The following is a 13,642-nucleotide window of genomic DNA, read 5'->3' as shown; positions in this document are numbered from 1 at the left end:
AGCTTTTAGTTCATCAATTACAGTTTCACCTCTTCCTCTTACTGCAGATTCTCTCCTGCAAGTCTGTGGTAGAGAAATGCTTACTAACCTGAAACTGCTTTGGACATTTTAACAGTGAGTTTTAATTTATCAAAGAACTCTTGAAAGCTAGACTGATGAAAGTTCACAAGGGAGACAGCCTATGACTCAGAAGAACCTTTGGGTTAGATTCTCCTTTAAACACATACAAATAATTCCCATTAACATCAGTGAGAGTCATGCCTATGACGGGCAGAACAAGGAACCTGTTTGATTCCTCAGTGATGTGTCAGCCTACAACTGAATTATAGCAGCGGGTAAACCAACCCAAGAAAATAACTTATGCAGGAACATTTTGATAATATTTTTAAATGACAAAAAGTCAAATTAATGTCAATTTTGGAACTCTAGCACATTTCAAGTCTTGCTCTGTCAGTCACAGGTCCAATTATATCCATATGATTTAATGCACAGAAACGTTAGCACCATTTAAATCAGAGACATTTGCTCACCTCTTACATTGTTAAAACACAGGCACAGATTTCAAAACTGCGCATGCACAAATACATGCATATAATATGTGCACCTGCCCAATGTATGGATATGACCAATCAGACGTCTGCCCTTATCCTGCTAGTACCATGGTACGACAGTGCTAAAAGAAGCTGTCGTATTTTTTGGAATCAATCTGTCAACATCCCCAGTTAATACAAGCAGCATACTCAATGACAGCACATAACCATAATAAAGAAACTGTTTATAGCACTGGGCACCTATAGTCATGAATGCTTAGATATCTTCTTTTTCTCTTACATGTACTTATAAAGTGCCTTATCAAGCTGAGTAACTGAAGATCAGTTTTCAGAGTAGCAGCCGTGTTAGTCTGTATTCGCAAAAAGAAAAGGAGTACTTGTGGCACCTTAGAGACTAACAAATTTATTTGAGCATAAGCTTTCATGAGCTACATGCATCCGATGAAGTGAGCTATAGCTCACAAAAGCTTATGCTCAAATAAATTTGTTAGTCTCTAAGGTGCCACAAGTACTCTTTTTCTTTTTTTGAAGATCAGTTATGTCCCATGGGGTTGCTCTAAAAAGCTCTGCTCCTGTGGAATTTAGGAGCATCAACCATGTAGGTCCCTGGTTGATGAGAGCAAGGAAATGAGGTTTGAACAGTGACTTGAAAATGAAAAGCACTGTGTAAGTACTAAGTATTATAATAATAATTCCATTAATTGTTAAAATAATTTTCTTAAATAACTTGCAAACTTAGTGAAAATGCTAAAATGGATGTTAAAATATAGCTAGTCATTGAAGTTTTGCTGAAGAAGTGAGAAGGCAAAAGGAGAATATTTATAACTACCCTCTTCTCCCTCAAAAAACATAAGATTAACACATACACACACACAAATTGGAGGTTGGAGTGGAATACCTACTGAGTTATTTGCTTCTTTGCCATTTGATATTTCTTCAGAAGATCCTGATACTTCTGAGCTAATTTATGTGTGTGTTTGTCTCTCTCTCTCTCTCTCACACAAATCATCAAGGGCCAAATGCATCCTTGGTGTAACACTACTAATTCCAGTCGCCTTACATCTGTGATGAACTCTACCATCATGATTTCCAACTGACAAAGAGTTTTAAACAAGAAGTTATTTACTGAGGCTCAATATAGCCACAAAACTGATTTCATTGATAAGAAAAAATCTCAGTCAACTCTGGTATCTTCAAATGCCTGTATAACTACATAAACCCTAAAAGTATTTCATTAACATCTTTCCTGCTTCCATATAAAGTGTTAATTTAGGGTCTCTTCTTGGAATAAAATAGCCAGGTAAAAGCTTTCAAACTCCTTTCATGGGAAATCTGAGTCCTTTTCCCCACTGCAATGTGGCAGAGCTGTCCAAGTAGTTAATATCAATAGCAAATTAAAAATTCTCCATAATATTGAATTTTCTCTGACCTTCACACAAAGCAATTTATTGAACTTACAGTGGGTGACAAAAAAGTGTTGCTTGGGTTGAATGTACTGTTATCCTCAGGAGGAGTGCACTGAAGACATCCAAAAAAAGCATCTAGGAGAGAGACCTTAACTTTGCAGGAATGTGGCACCTCTACCTTCTTGTTTCCTCCTTCCCCCATGCCCCAAAAATGAGCAGTATCTCAAAAGAGACCAGTTCTCCACATCTGACTTGCTGCATTAATTAGAACAAGATGGATTTTTTAATCTTTGTATTTTGCGGGGTTACCACCCCCCACCGCGCAAACAATATCCTGGATTAAATACTAACGTCCTTACTGAAGCATAACTGCCACTAAAATCAGCAGAAGTTATGCTGAATTAAGGACTTTAGGATTAGCTCCCTTCTATTTATCTACATTTGGTTTTACAGTAATTTTCTAATAAAATGTTTTAAAAAGTAAAACAGTCTTTAATTGGTTACATACTTCATCTGCAGGGACTTGAGATCTTACACAATGTTCATATGACCAGGGCACTTTCCACTGAACAGAAAAGTCTGGTTGTAGAAGAATGCAGGGTTGAGGCTAAAGAATAGGAAGAGTGATCAGGGACTTGAGTAAGACAATGCCGTGGCATAAGATGTTTAGGAGGCTAAGGAGCACCTATGTATTACTGAGAGAATGCATAATAACAATAACAAAATACATAACAAAATAACAAAACATGTTGTTTATACCCTGCTTAATTAGGCATCAGACTACATGGATTAGTGTGTTGGCCTGTACACCTTCTCACTATAGGCATAATCCAAGGACAACTGAAGTCCAAAGGATTCTTTCCCATTGATTTCAGTGGGTGCCAGATAGAGAAAAAGAGGACATGCCAACGGCTCAGTAAAAGCTGTTACCTTATACATTGCGGTATGTAAAGACTGGCAGAAGTTTAGTTTTGCAGTGTCACTAATAAATAAAGGATTGACGTTTTAAAGCCACACACAACTGGCAAGGGGTGAAAACCATGTCTGCCCCATTACGCCTGCAAAATTTTGTATTTGTGCATCACTTTGGAAACTGTATATGCAACTTCTTGTTTTCTCCGCTGTGTATTTTTGTAGGTGCAAATGAGGCTGTACACATGTAGCGCTGCTCACCCATTGTGAAGGTCTTTGGAAACTGAGCCCATACTATGCAGCAGGCAGTGTGAGGCCTGTTAAAGCCATTTTAAAAATTGGCAACTATGCAAGCCAGAAATTGCTTTTCAAGTAGAAGTAATGTAACCGTTTCTTTAAAAAAGAGCAATTTTCTAAAGCTCTTAGACCAAACGAAAACAGTACCAGATTAAAATGTTCCTTTTCTAAATTCGTTCAGCATTCCAGTGACTTATCACATTGGGTATGGGGAACAAGATTATGCCCTTTGTTAATCTTGTGAACATAGGATTTTGATAACAATTCTCTTCAATCACTAAATTAGTTCACTATCCTCTGGCTTTCTGGATTTGGCTCCCTAGTCTCCTTAATGCCAAAATATTCCCCATCTCTTTGGCCTCATCTCTCCTTATTTTACAATTCACCAAATATATTCCTCAAAGAGCAGACTTACTTACTGCCCCCTCATCTTACCTCTTGAGGAAGGCGGCCAGGTCCTTCCCCTGGGCTGCCACCATCATCTGCAAAAACCTCCCCTGTAGCTAGCTGATTCCCCCACAAATACTATTTCAAAACTCACCTCTTATCCATAGCCCAAGACTCCTATCCCACTCTAACAAACATATTCTTACTCCTTATGTCTCTTAGTTTTCTGACAGTCATTCTCCCCCAAACTTGACCATAATCACCTCCTTCGTTTCTGAGCCACATCTTTGAATTCTATCCACATCTCTGCAGTGATGAATAATTCACTTGTATTTGCACGTACAGAAGGGTGTGGTGTAATGTGGATAATTATTCTTTCAACCCTGAAAGGGCTGTTGTGAGGATTAATTAGCTAAATGTTTGTAAGACACTTTGAAGGTGTACACGCTATGTAAGCTCTAAGTATTATTAGTAGAGTCTATGTTGCTTTGAAGCATTCATTGGCATTTTTGTATGAACAACATTATGAATAAAGAAATTACATATTAGTGCAAACCACCATGTATGCCTTTACATATCACAAAACTTGTGCCACTACTCCTGTTACAGAGTTAACATGCTGCATTTCCACAGCCTGGTCTATTCTTGACTGTTCTCTCTCTGCCCTGAATACCATCTTGACTATCCGGCTTCAGCATGCCCTGACCTGAAGTACTCTTCCCTTCACAGAAGCAATGCATCAGGTTCTCCCCACTGCTGACATGCGTTTTACAATACCCTGAGTCATGAGAACAAGTCCTGTTACCCTGAGTCATGACAACAGGTCCTTTATTACCAGCCAGAAGACAATTTTCCCCCTAACTATAATAGAACCTCAGAGTTACGAACACCACAGTTATGAACTGACTGGTCAACCCCAGCTGGAACTGGAAGTACACAATCAGGCAGCAAAGACAACAATAACAAAAAAAAAAAAAAAAAGCAAATACTGTACAGTACAGTATTAAATATAAACTACTTTAAAAAAAAGGAAAGTTAAAAAAAGATTTGACAAGGTCAGGAAACTGTTTCTGTGCCTGTTTCATTTAAATTAAGATGGTTAAAAGCAGCATTTTTCTTCTGCATAGTAAAGCTTCAAAGCTGTATTAAGTAAATGTTCAGTTGTAAACTTTTTGAAAGAACTATAACATTTTGTTCAGAACAGGAACATTTCAGAGTTACGAACAACCTCCATTTCTGAGGTGTTTGTAACTCTGAGGTTCTGCTGTACTTCATGCTTAATAAGCATGAGATGCAAGTAAGACAAAATATGCCTCAGTTTCACTACTGTAAAAAATGGCCATTATTATACTGGCCTACTTCAGAGGGATGTGTTGGGATTATCTAGAGCAGTGGTCTCCAAAGTGGGGTGCACGCACCCCAGGGGGTGCACAAGACCGTCCCTGGGGGTGCACGGAAGGAGGAGCGCCGCTGGCACAGTGGCAGCAGTGCTCCCGGACCTTTGAGTCTTCGGTGGCATGCCAGCGGCCGCTCGGCTAGCCCCGCTCCATCTTTGGCTGCACCCAGCGGTAGCTCTTCTTTTTTTTTTGCGCTTCCCTAGAGCTGGCCCTGGGGGCGCGATCCAAAAAGTTTGGAGACCACTGACCTAGAGAATGTCGTAAAATGCTTGCCAGACATAAAGCCCTTTGTTTGTGTTAAATATTACACCATGTCTATGCTTAGGACACCAAACCCCTGTTGGGTGACCTTGGGCAAGTCACTTCTCCTTCTCGTGCCTTGGTTTCCCCCTCTGTAATATGGGGATAATAATGCTGACCTCCTTTGTAAAGTGTGTGCAATCTACAGATTAAAACCACTATGTAAGACCTAGGTATTATTAACTCATCACTCCAGATTTTATGCTCCAGAAACAGATTTACTGAGAATTCAGCTATGCTCTTTTCCATACAAAAGACTGAAGCTCCTTAAGTCTGTCAACCTTCCGTGACTCTGCGCAACAGCGACTTGGTAAAAGGTTTAAGGAACAACCTTGAAAACAGCATGTACAGTTTCTAAACAAACAAGACATATTAACAGCAATTCACATAGCTTACAATTTTAATTGGGTCCCGGAAGCGTAGCTCTAGAATGTAAAAATGCCAAGAGGTGAAACTATAATTGATTAATCGTAGTTTTTCTGGACATACTGAACACATACAAATGGAGAAAACTGTGGTCAGCACCGGCTTCAAAATCATGACAGATTGCACTCTGGAGGGGCACAAAGATGACCCAGCAAAATGAAACTGATTTCCCCAGGGATTAGTTGGTTGAGGTCACTGCTGCAACAGGCTGCTAAAGCTTATTGCACAGAAATCAGCAGGACAGCTCAGATGAACTCCAGGCTCCAATTATAACCACATTTAACCCCTTCACTGCCTGCAGACAATCATTAGTCCAAACAAGCAGGACAAAAGACTAGATGTCAATTATGACATATCATAGCTGCATCCTGAAGACACAGTCAGCAAGCACAGTCCCAGTACGGGCAGGGCTACACGTCCTTCATAATTCACAAATACACTTACCTTCAGCAGGAAAGGACATTTTCCTTTTTAATTCTTATTTTATGAGTACAACCCTAAACTAAATTACTCCAGTGAGATGCTGCAAATTCATATAACTCCATCATTGTTCTGTTCTGTTTGTACAGCACCCAGCACAATGGAGTCCTGGTCCACGAATGGGCAGAGCCTCTGTGTGCGCACAAGTGTGAAGAGCTGCTTTACCTGGCCCCCCCTAAACACTCTGCAGGGGAGAGTGGTCCATCCACCAAAGAGATATTGGGAGATGGTCATCAGTCCTTCTCCACAAGAAGATGAAAGTAGGTAGGAACATTGGGAAGTTGTCAGAAAAGTATCTTGCACAGAGCCTGCAGGATAGAGGGAACCATGCGGGGACAAAAGATTGTGTAAGATGGTGGGGTCTCCCCAGTCCAATAAGCCAGGTATATTTCCACATTCTGAACTCTCCAAGATTCTGCAGTCATGACATTCATATGTAATTTTTCCACGTTGAGGCTGGTCTACCATCTTTATTCTGATGAGATCAGTTTGCTGTGTGCTCCGATATGTAGTTTGACTACGTTAATACTATGGATTGCAATTTATTCCCTGTTGTGGTCATATGGTGTGCAGGTTATAAAAATCAGTCATGGTTTGGGGACACTATTCTGAACAGGTTGGCTTGTCAGCTGCCACACCATAACAATAATGCCCTCTGCACATTCTAACTCCTCCAAATTCTGGTTAAGAGGGAGACGCCACCTCCATTTGAGAGCTTTCTGCATCTCCAGAGTTTGTGGAAGGAGGATGAGCTTGCAACAGCTGAACCAGTAGCTGAGCCAAAGGAGGAGTCCATTATTGGTGAAACAGAACAGGAAATGGCAGAATCCACTACCTCCATGTTAACCCCAGGATACTGAACTTTGGGGAGATGGCCCTGTTTCTCCCAATAAGCAGCCAGAGCTCTCAAAAGTGGCCATTGTCCTTTAGTTCACTAATCATCTAGGTCACTGCTTGCTTCTGTTGTGTAGAAAGATCAGGCTGCTGTTTCTACTCTTCTTACCTCTTACCGCTACTAAACATGTCTGCACATATACTAAAGGGAAGCCTTAAATATTTGATAAAGATCTCCTTGCATATACCTGTCTATCCAGATTATGTATTAATATGATCCCTATTACCATAGTATCAGAACACCTTGCAGTCTTCAATATATTCATGCTCACAACACCCCTATGAGATATCACTTCCCTATTACTCACATTTTGCAAATTGGGAACTGAGCACAGAGACACTGACTGCCCAAAGTCACACACAAGATCTGTGGAGGAATAGGAAATTGAACCATGAACTCCCACATCCCAGACTAGCACCCTAACCACTGGACTATCCTGCCTTTTCCTCCTCCTTTACTCTATGAAGTGTTATTTCCATCTCCACCTAATCTGATTAATATCTGTGTATACATTACAAATGTGTGTGATTGTTCATATGTTTTTCTACCCACTGCTATCTGTCCATGAGCCAAAATTTCCCAAGGTGGTTGCCAAGATACCTCTGTGCAATGTTTTGAAGGTAAAAGCAGATTCTGTGAAACAATTTTGGCACTTTGGCACAAGTGAAATTTCAAAGAGTCAAAAAAATTAATTGACTCAGTTTTCCTTAGCCTACTTTCCAACACTGCCAAGGTACAGATATATTTAGATGTATTTAGGAGAAGCTGACATTAAAAACAATGTAATTTAAAAAAATTCTATTCACCTCAGGTTCTGTCAAATCTTTATTATTTTTAATACAAAATTATTTGGCAGTGTCCCTATTGACTCCAGGATTTGTTGAGTTTTATAGGGTTCTCATCATTATGTAATTCTATTTCCAGCTGAATCTCCTCTGCATGATTCTGCTACAGAACCAGCAGGCAAGTTCTTTTATTTAAATTGAAAATGGTGATTTCAACAGTATCCAGGAGCCACTCTAAGCCTGGATGAGAATGCACTGTGATTATCCTAAATATACACATGTAATGTGCTCCCATTACACAGTATAGAAAAGAACAGAGTCAACTAAAACCAGTAAATTGGTTAGTTTCTAAGGTGCCACAAATACTCCTTTTCTTTTTGTAAAACCTCTAGTTATATATTATACTGATAGGAATCTGAAAATAATAAGTCTCGTGTTATTGCAGTTCACAATCATCCCCATATTCTCTTCTTCCAGACCATATAATTAAACACACAGACATCATAAACAGTAAAGAAAGAGGGAAAGGGAAGAGGAATTGTACCTGATAAGGGTTACAGCTTTATTATGCTGATTTTGGAATGCCTCCAAAAAAGGTTTACTATTTTACTGAAATATTTTGTAAATTGGCGTTATCAGCAGGTTGTACTCAGAGAAAAGGCAACACAGAACCAGCCTGGAAGATACAGCACTGTAATTCCTTAGAGGACTGCTTTCATGGGCAAGTACAGCATTTGCAATTAAAAAAATCAATGTTTGCCAACTTATGTCACGTATTTACCACAGTTATTTTCTATAGGAGTAAGACTGAAATAGGACAACTTGTGTTAACATTTGGGAAATACTGACTCTTACACCACTTAGCATTGTAGTTCCAAAAAAAGAGGTCAAAACATGCAAGGGTCCAAATGCTAATTATGTGATTTATGTTTCCAAGACAGAGATGAGTGTGTCAACGGCCATTTGCTTCTTTTTCTATTGCACGTCTTACTAAAACGTCTGGCCAAAATCTGTTTAAACTTGTTCAGATGAAGCATTTGACATATGAGGAATGAGAGAGAGAGAGCACGCAAGACACACACACACACACACACAACCTGGCAATGGTTACGATATAAAACCTAAAATGTATAGAAATAGAAAGAGAAGGCTCAAGGGAAAATTCATGCTCATTGTCCAATGTAAAATTACCCGTATAAGGACCTATCAGGCAAATGTATTCACCTTAGTAAGAATTATTCATGCAAGTTGTCACAAGAGGAGCTCCACAGAACTCAGGGGGGCGTACTGTCTCCTTCTACTTTAAAACCCGAAGTGGGGTTCTACAGAAAGAAAATTCTGCAAAGAATCATTTGTTGAGATTCCCCAACATCACCCTGTCAGGAGAATGGTTTGTCCCGCAGCAAAACAGTCACGTGTCTCACCCTCCAAATCTGGCAGATCCCAGGGAGATGTGGGATGCCTGGATCATCTGGGTTGAGGGCCTGAGCCTCTGCACCAGCTTTTTCCCACCAGTGGGGCTTCGTGATATTGTGACTCCATTGGAGTAGCTCTAACAGAGACACTCTCCTGGCCACAGCTGCCTCCAGGATGCTATGCATAAGATTCAGAAGGCTGGAAAGGAGCTGATATGTTCTCTTTCAGCCTGTTTGATCCTCTCTTGGCTTCCCCCAGGGTAGACCCCCAGACTGGGCTCTACCAGATCAAGGTGGGAGAGGATGGGATCAATGCCATAGAGGCAGCTGAACCCCCTTTCCACATGGAAGAGGAAATCTGGGCAAAGACCCCTCCATGAGTGTACTGGTGGCAGGAGGGGAAGGGTACAATCCATCCCAGTGAAATTATTTGGGAGTAGAGATTTACAGGATTGGGCCCATATGTGCAAAAGTGATCTAAAACAGAGATCTCAGCCACACTGCACTGGCCAGATCCGTCCCACAGGAGATAGTTATGTGACCTGCACGGCATAGTCAGATTCTGCAGAATCTCAGTTTTTTTGTTGTTTTTTTTTTTAAACAGAAATATCTAACCCTCATTTTTGCAAAAACAACCTTTCAAATCTGAACTGAGTGTAGAACGATGCAGTGTCATTTGTCTGAGTCTGCAGAGGTGTGAATAGAATTTTCCCACCTGCCAGTAATTTCACTGGGTTGGTAGCCCTGAAGTCTAATGACATTTTAAATGTAAGCATTAACTATTTCATTGTTTATTTTAGCAGTGGAGTGGGGAAGCAGTCAGAGTGAGAAGCTGGTAGCTGTGGCAAGAAGGGAGATGCAGAAAGCAAAAAAGACACAGACAGAAAAGAGGGAACAAGAGAAAAGAAAATGGGGAAGTAAAAGAAACAAAAGGCCATGTTCTACCCTTGACATTTCAAAAACATCTGCTTAACAACAGTTAACTCCACTGTGGAGGAGTCTTAAATGCATATACCAGCTCATGGACTATCATTAAAATTGAAATTCAGAACTCTCTACAAAGTAAGATTGACACCTTTGATCTAAAACATACCTAGATTTGTTGCTTTATATGAACTGATGCTGTGAGCTGCTGAATGTCAGTCAGTGCCCACTGAAGCTAGGAGTGAGCCTTATTGACTGTAGTAATACTAACATTCAGCATTTACTTAGCACCTTACTTTTTCAAAGCACAGTGCAAACAATTAATGGTCAATGTTAACTTATAACCAACCACTTTCAATGGAACTGTCCACACTTCCAGGAAACCATAGACAGGTCATCTAATTATGAAAGAGAGTTTTCTCATCTATCATCTATATTGGGGGGAAATAATCAAGCTGGCAAAACCAAAAAAAAACATTTATATATAAATTATTAAAGTGCAAATATTAAGATATGCCCACTGAATTTCAGGTATAAAAGAGTATCATGACTAGTTATGCTAGAGACCATTTAAATATATAGTATCAGGAAGAATTAAAAATGATGGGAAAACATGACCTTCCAAGAGAATACAACAAGGCCTACCATAAAACACTGAGATTATTGCCCTAAATATAGCAGTCATATGAATATTTAATCACTAATGATTATCTGAAATAATCAAATCTTTAAGGAAACAAGAACAAATGGATATAAACTGGCCATCAGCAAGTTTAGGCTTGAAATTAGATGAAGGATTCTAACCATCAGATGAGAGAAGTTCTGGAACAGCCTTCCTAGGGGAGCAGGGCTTCAAGACAGAACTTGATAAGTTTATGGAGGGGATGGTTTGGAGGATACTACCTACCATGGCATGTAGCTGATCTGTGATTGCGAGCAGCAAATATCTCCAACGACCAGTGATGGAACACTAGATGGGAGAGCTCTGAGTTACTTCAGAGAATTCTTTCCCAAGTGTCTGGCTGGTGGGTCTTGCCCACATATTCAGGGTCTAATTGATTGCCATATTTGGGATCGGGAAGGAATTTTCCCCTGGGTCATATTGGCAGGGACTCTGGGGGTTTGCATCTTCCTCTGTAGTATGGATCATGGGTCACCTGCAGGTTTAAAGTAGTGTAAATGGTGCATTTTCTGTAACTTGAAGTCTTTAAATCATGATTTGAGGATTTCAGTAACTCAGCCAGAGATTATGGATCTATTATAGGAGTGGGTGGGTAAGGTTCTATGGCCTGCAATGTGCAGGATGTCAGACTAGATGGTCATGATGGTCCCTTCTGGCCTTAAAGCCTATGATGACTTAACCTATTTTTTTTAAAAAATCCAACAGACAAATTGCAATTTTAATATGTATTATGGATTTTAGCCTCCATAGCTAAAGAATGCAAATAAAAGTGAGATTAAAGCAGTAATGGCCCAGAGAGAAGCCACAAAGAGGAGGATAATATGCATCATCATAAAAAAATTAATAATAGTAAGGGACTAAGAACTTGGACATAAAGAGACAATACATTAGGCATGTTAAATAAAGAGTCAAGGGCAAACGGAAGAAAAGATAAGTAGTACAAAATGGAGAAAGGAAAAAAGCACTTAAGAATGCATAATATGTAAACAAGTAGCTCACTACTTCAGTGCAGAGAAATTCTGTATAGTTATTTAATGAATGGGGTGTTGAAATACTCACCTATAATTCCAACGTACGCTTAAATTACACTTTAAATGACAGTAACTTTTATAAATAAATTCACAAAGGAATAAATTTGTTATAACATTCTCTAGGCACACAAACAAATGATTTCAGTTTATTAGTGCTAAATATTTTAAAATATCATTTCCACATCGTTAACATCTCATAATGCATTCTAAAAGAAATTAGTTATTATTCGAGAAATTGAAACTACTGAAATATTGCTGGAGGAAGCATGGTGTTGGGTTAAGGCACAAGACTGGAGGTCAAACTGCCATAGACTGGGTAACCTTGGGCAAGTCACTTATTGCCTGTTTGTCTCAGTTCCCCTTCTGCGTAACAGAAATAAATTACCACCTCACAGACATTTACAAGGGTTAATTCATTAATGTCTGTAAAGCAATGAGTCCCCCAGATGGAAGCAGCTATAAGCGAAAATATGATTGCTATTTCATCCACACCAAATTCTATACACACCTCTTTAGTCGAAACCAAGTTCTTCAAATATACATAGCAATCTAGATGTCAGGTACCTTATGTAGCTCACTCATACACTGCTACTGTCTTGAAATACCCGACATACAGACTGCTGTGTTGGATTAAAATTTAAATCAATGTTCATTTTGATATGGAACAGCATAGTTCAGAGCAGGCCCTAGGCTGAGCCTGAACATTAGAAAGAGATATGTTTCCCAGCTAACACACCAAGGCTGCACTAATTGAAATAAATGCCTCTCTGTAAAATTTACAAGGTTGATGCTAATTGTACCAGCACATCCCTAGACAAAGAGTCTGTTCTAAGAAGTGATAAGAACTTTGTAAAAACAACTGTCCTCCGGAACACAACAACGATTTGTTGGCTCTCACCCTTGGTACTCTTTATCTTGCTTGTTTTCTTTTCCTGTGTAGCGAGTAGTATGGACAGATCTATTGAGGCCTGTCATGCCCCAGTAGTTGTAGAAGGGCTATGTTAAAGGAAGGATAGGTAATAAAATAGACATGTAATAAGAAATATGTTAAAGTGAAATAGAGGGTGAATGCAAATGTATGTTTGGCTTGAATGGGTGATAAAAGATTAGAAATGCGGCTTGAGAATTACAATCCCAATATCACATGGCTGAAGAATGTATGGAGTGAAATGACTGGGTGACCCCGAGAGCAAACCGGAATCTACACTCCACCCCCAAGCACCCCTCGGGCGAAGAGGGGAATGAAGAACCAAAGAACAAAATAACACTGAGCTGTCACAGACGTACTATCTGCTGATTAAACATTACTTCAAACGTGGGAACAGTGATTGATTATCACTTCAAACATAAAAGCAGCGTGATGAAGCAGATTCCATAGACTGGTATAGGAGTGAATTCCTATAAAAACAGAACCTAAAAACTGAGAACTTTGAGTCTGATTCTCCAACCACCCTCCAGGAGCATCAGATGTGCATCTGACAAGACTCGGCTCCACCCTCGTGTCTAGGCTACCTGGCCAGTGACTTGGTACGAGCAACTCCTAGGCTGGTAACTATAACAACTTTGCAGAACTTGTGTGTGTATGGTGTGTGTGAGTGAATGAAATGTTATAGCTATAACTGATTGCTTACTCTAATTCGTCCTGTATTCACAATAAATGTGGCATTTTGCCTTATCCTCTTTAATAAGATCCTCCTGGTTTTTATTTTATTGGTATAACATAATTGGTGGAGAATGCGGGCAATGTTATATTA

At 39.6% G+C, this 13,642-nt stretch overlaps 1 protein-coding gene and 1 long non-coding RNA gene across 22 annotated transcripts in view; one reads left to right on the top strand and one right to left on the bottom strand.

Annotated features, from left to right (window-relative positions):
• The window catches only part of LOC122462223, a 30,056-nt gene extending 21,524 nt beyond the window's left edge, over positions 1-8,532 (top strand). Inside the window, exons 3-4 of one of the 2 annotated variants that reach the window (XR_006284649.1) lie at positions 6,246-6,420; positions 8,476-8,532. This is a non-coding gene — a long non-coding RNA (uncharacterized LOC122462223). The remainder of the gene's footprint in view (positions 1-6,245; positions 6,421-8,475) is intronic. The other variant, XR_006284650.1, reaches the window with a different exon arrangement.
• MYO5A (myosin VA) overlaps positions 1-13,642 on the bottom strand; it is a 205,958-nt gene that overhangs the window by 92,202 nt on the left and 100,114 nt on the right. The gene's annotated exons all lie outside the window — the stretch shown is intronic.

Source organism: Chelonia mydas, chromosome 10, assembly GCF_015237465.2.
Source record: "Chelonia mydas isolate rCheMyd1 chromosome 10, rCheMyd1.pri.v2, whole genome shotgun sequence".
In the NCBI taxonomy this organism is placed as follows: domain Eukaryota; kingdom Metazoa; phylum Chordata; order Testudines; family Cheloniidae; genus Chelonia; species Chelonia mydas.
This window is presented reverse-complemented; position numbering and strand designations above follow the sequence as displayed.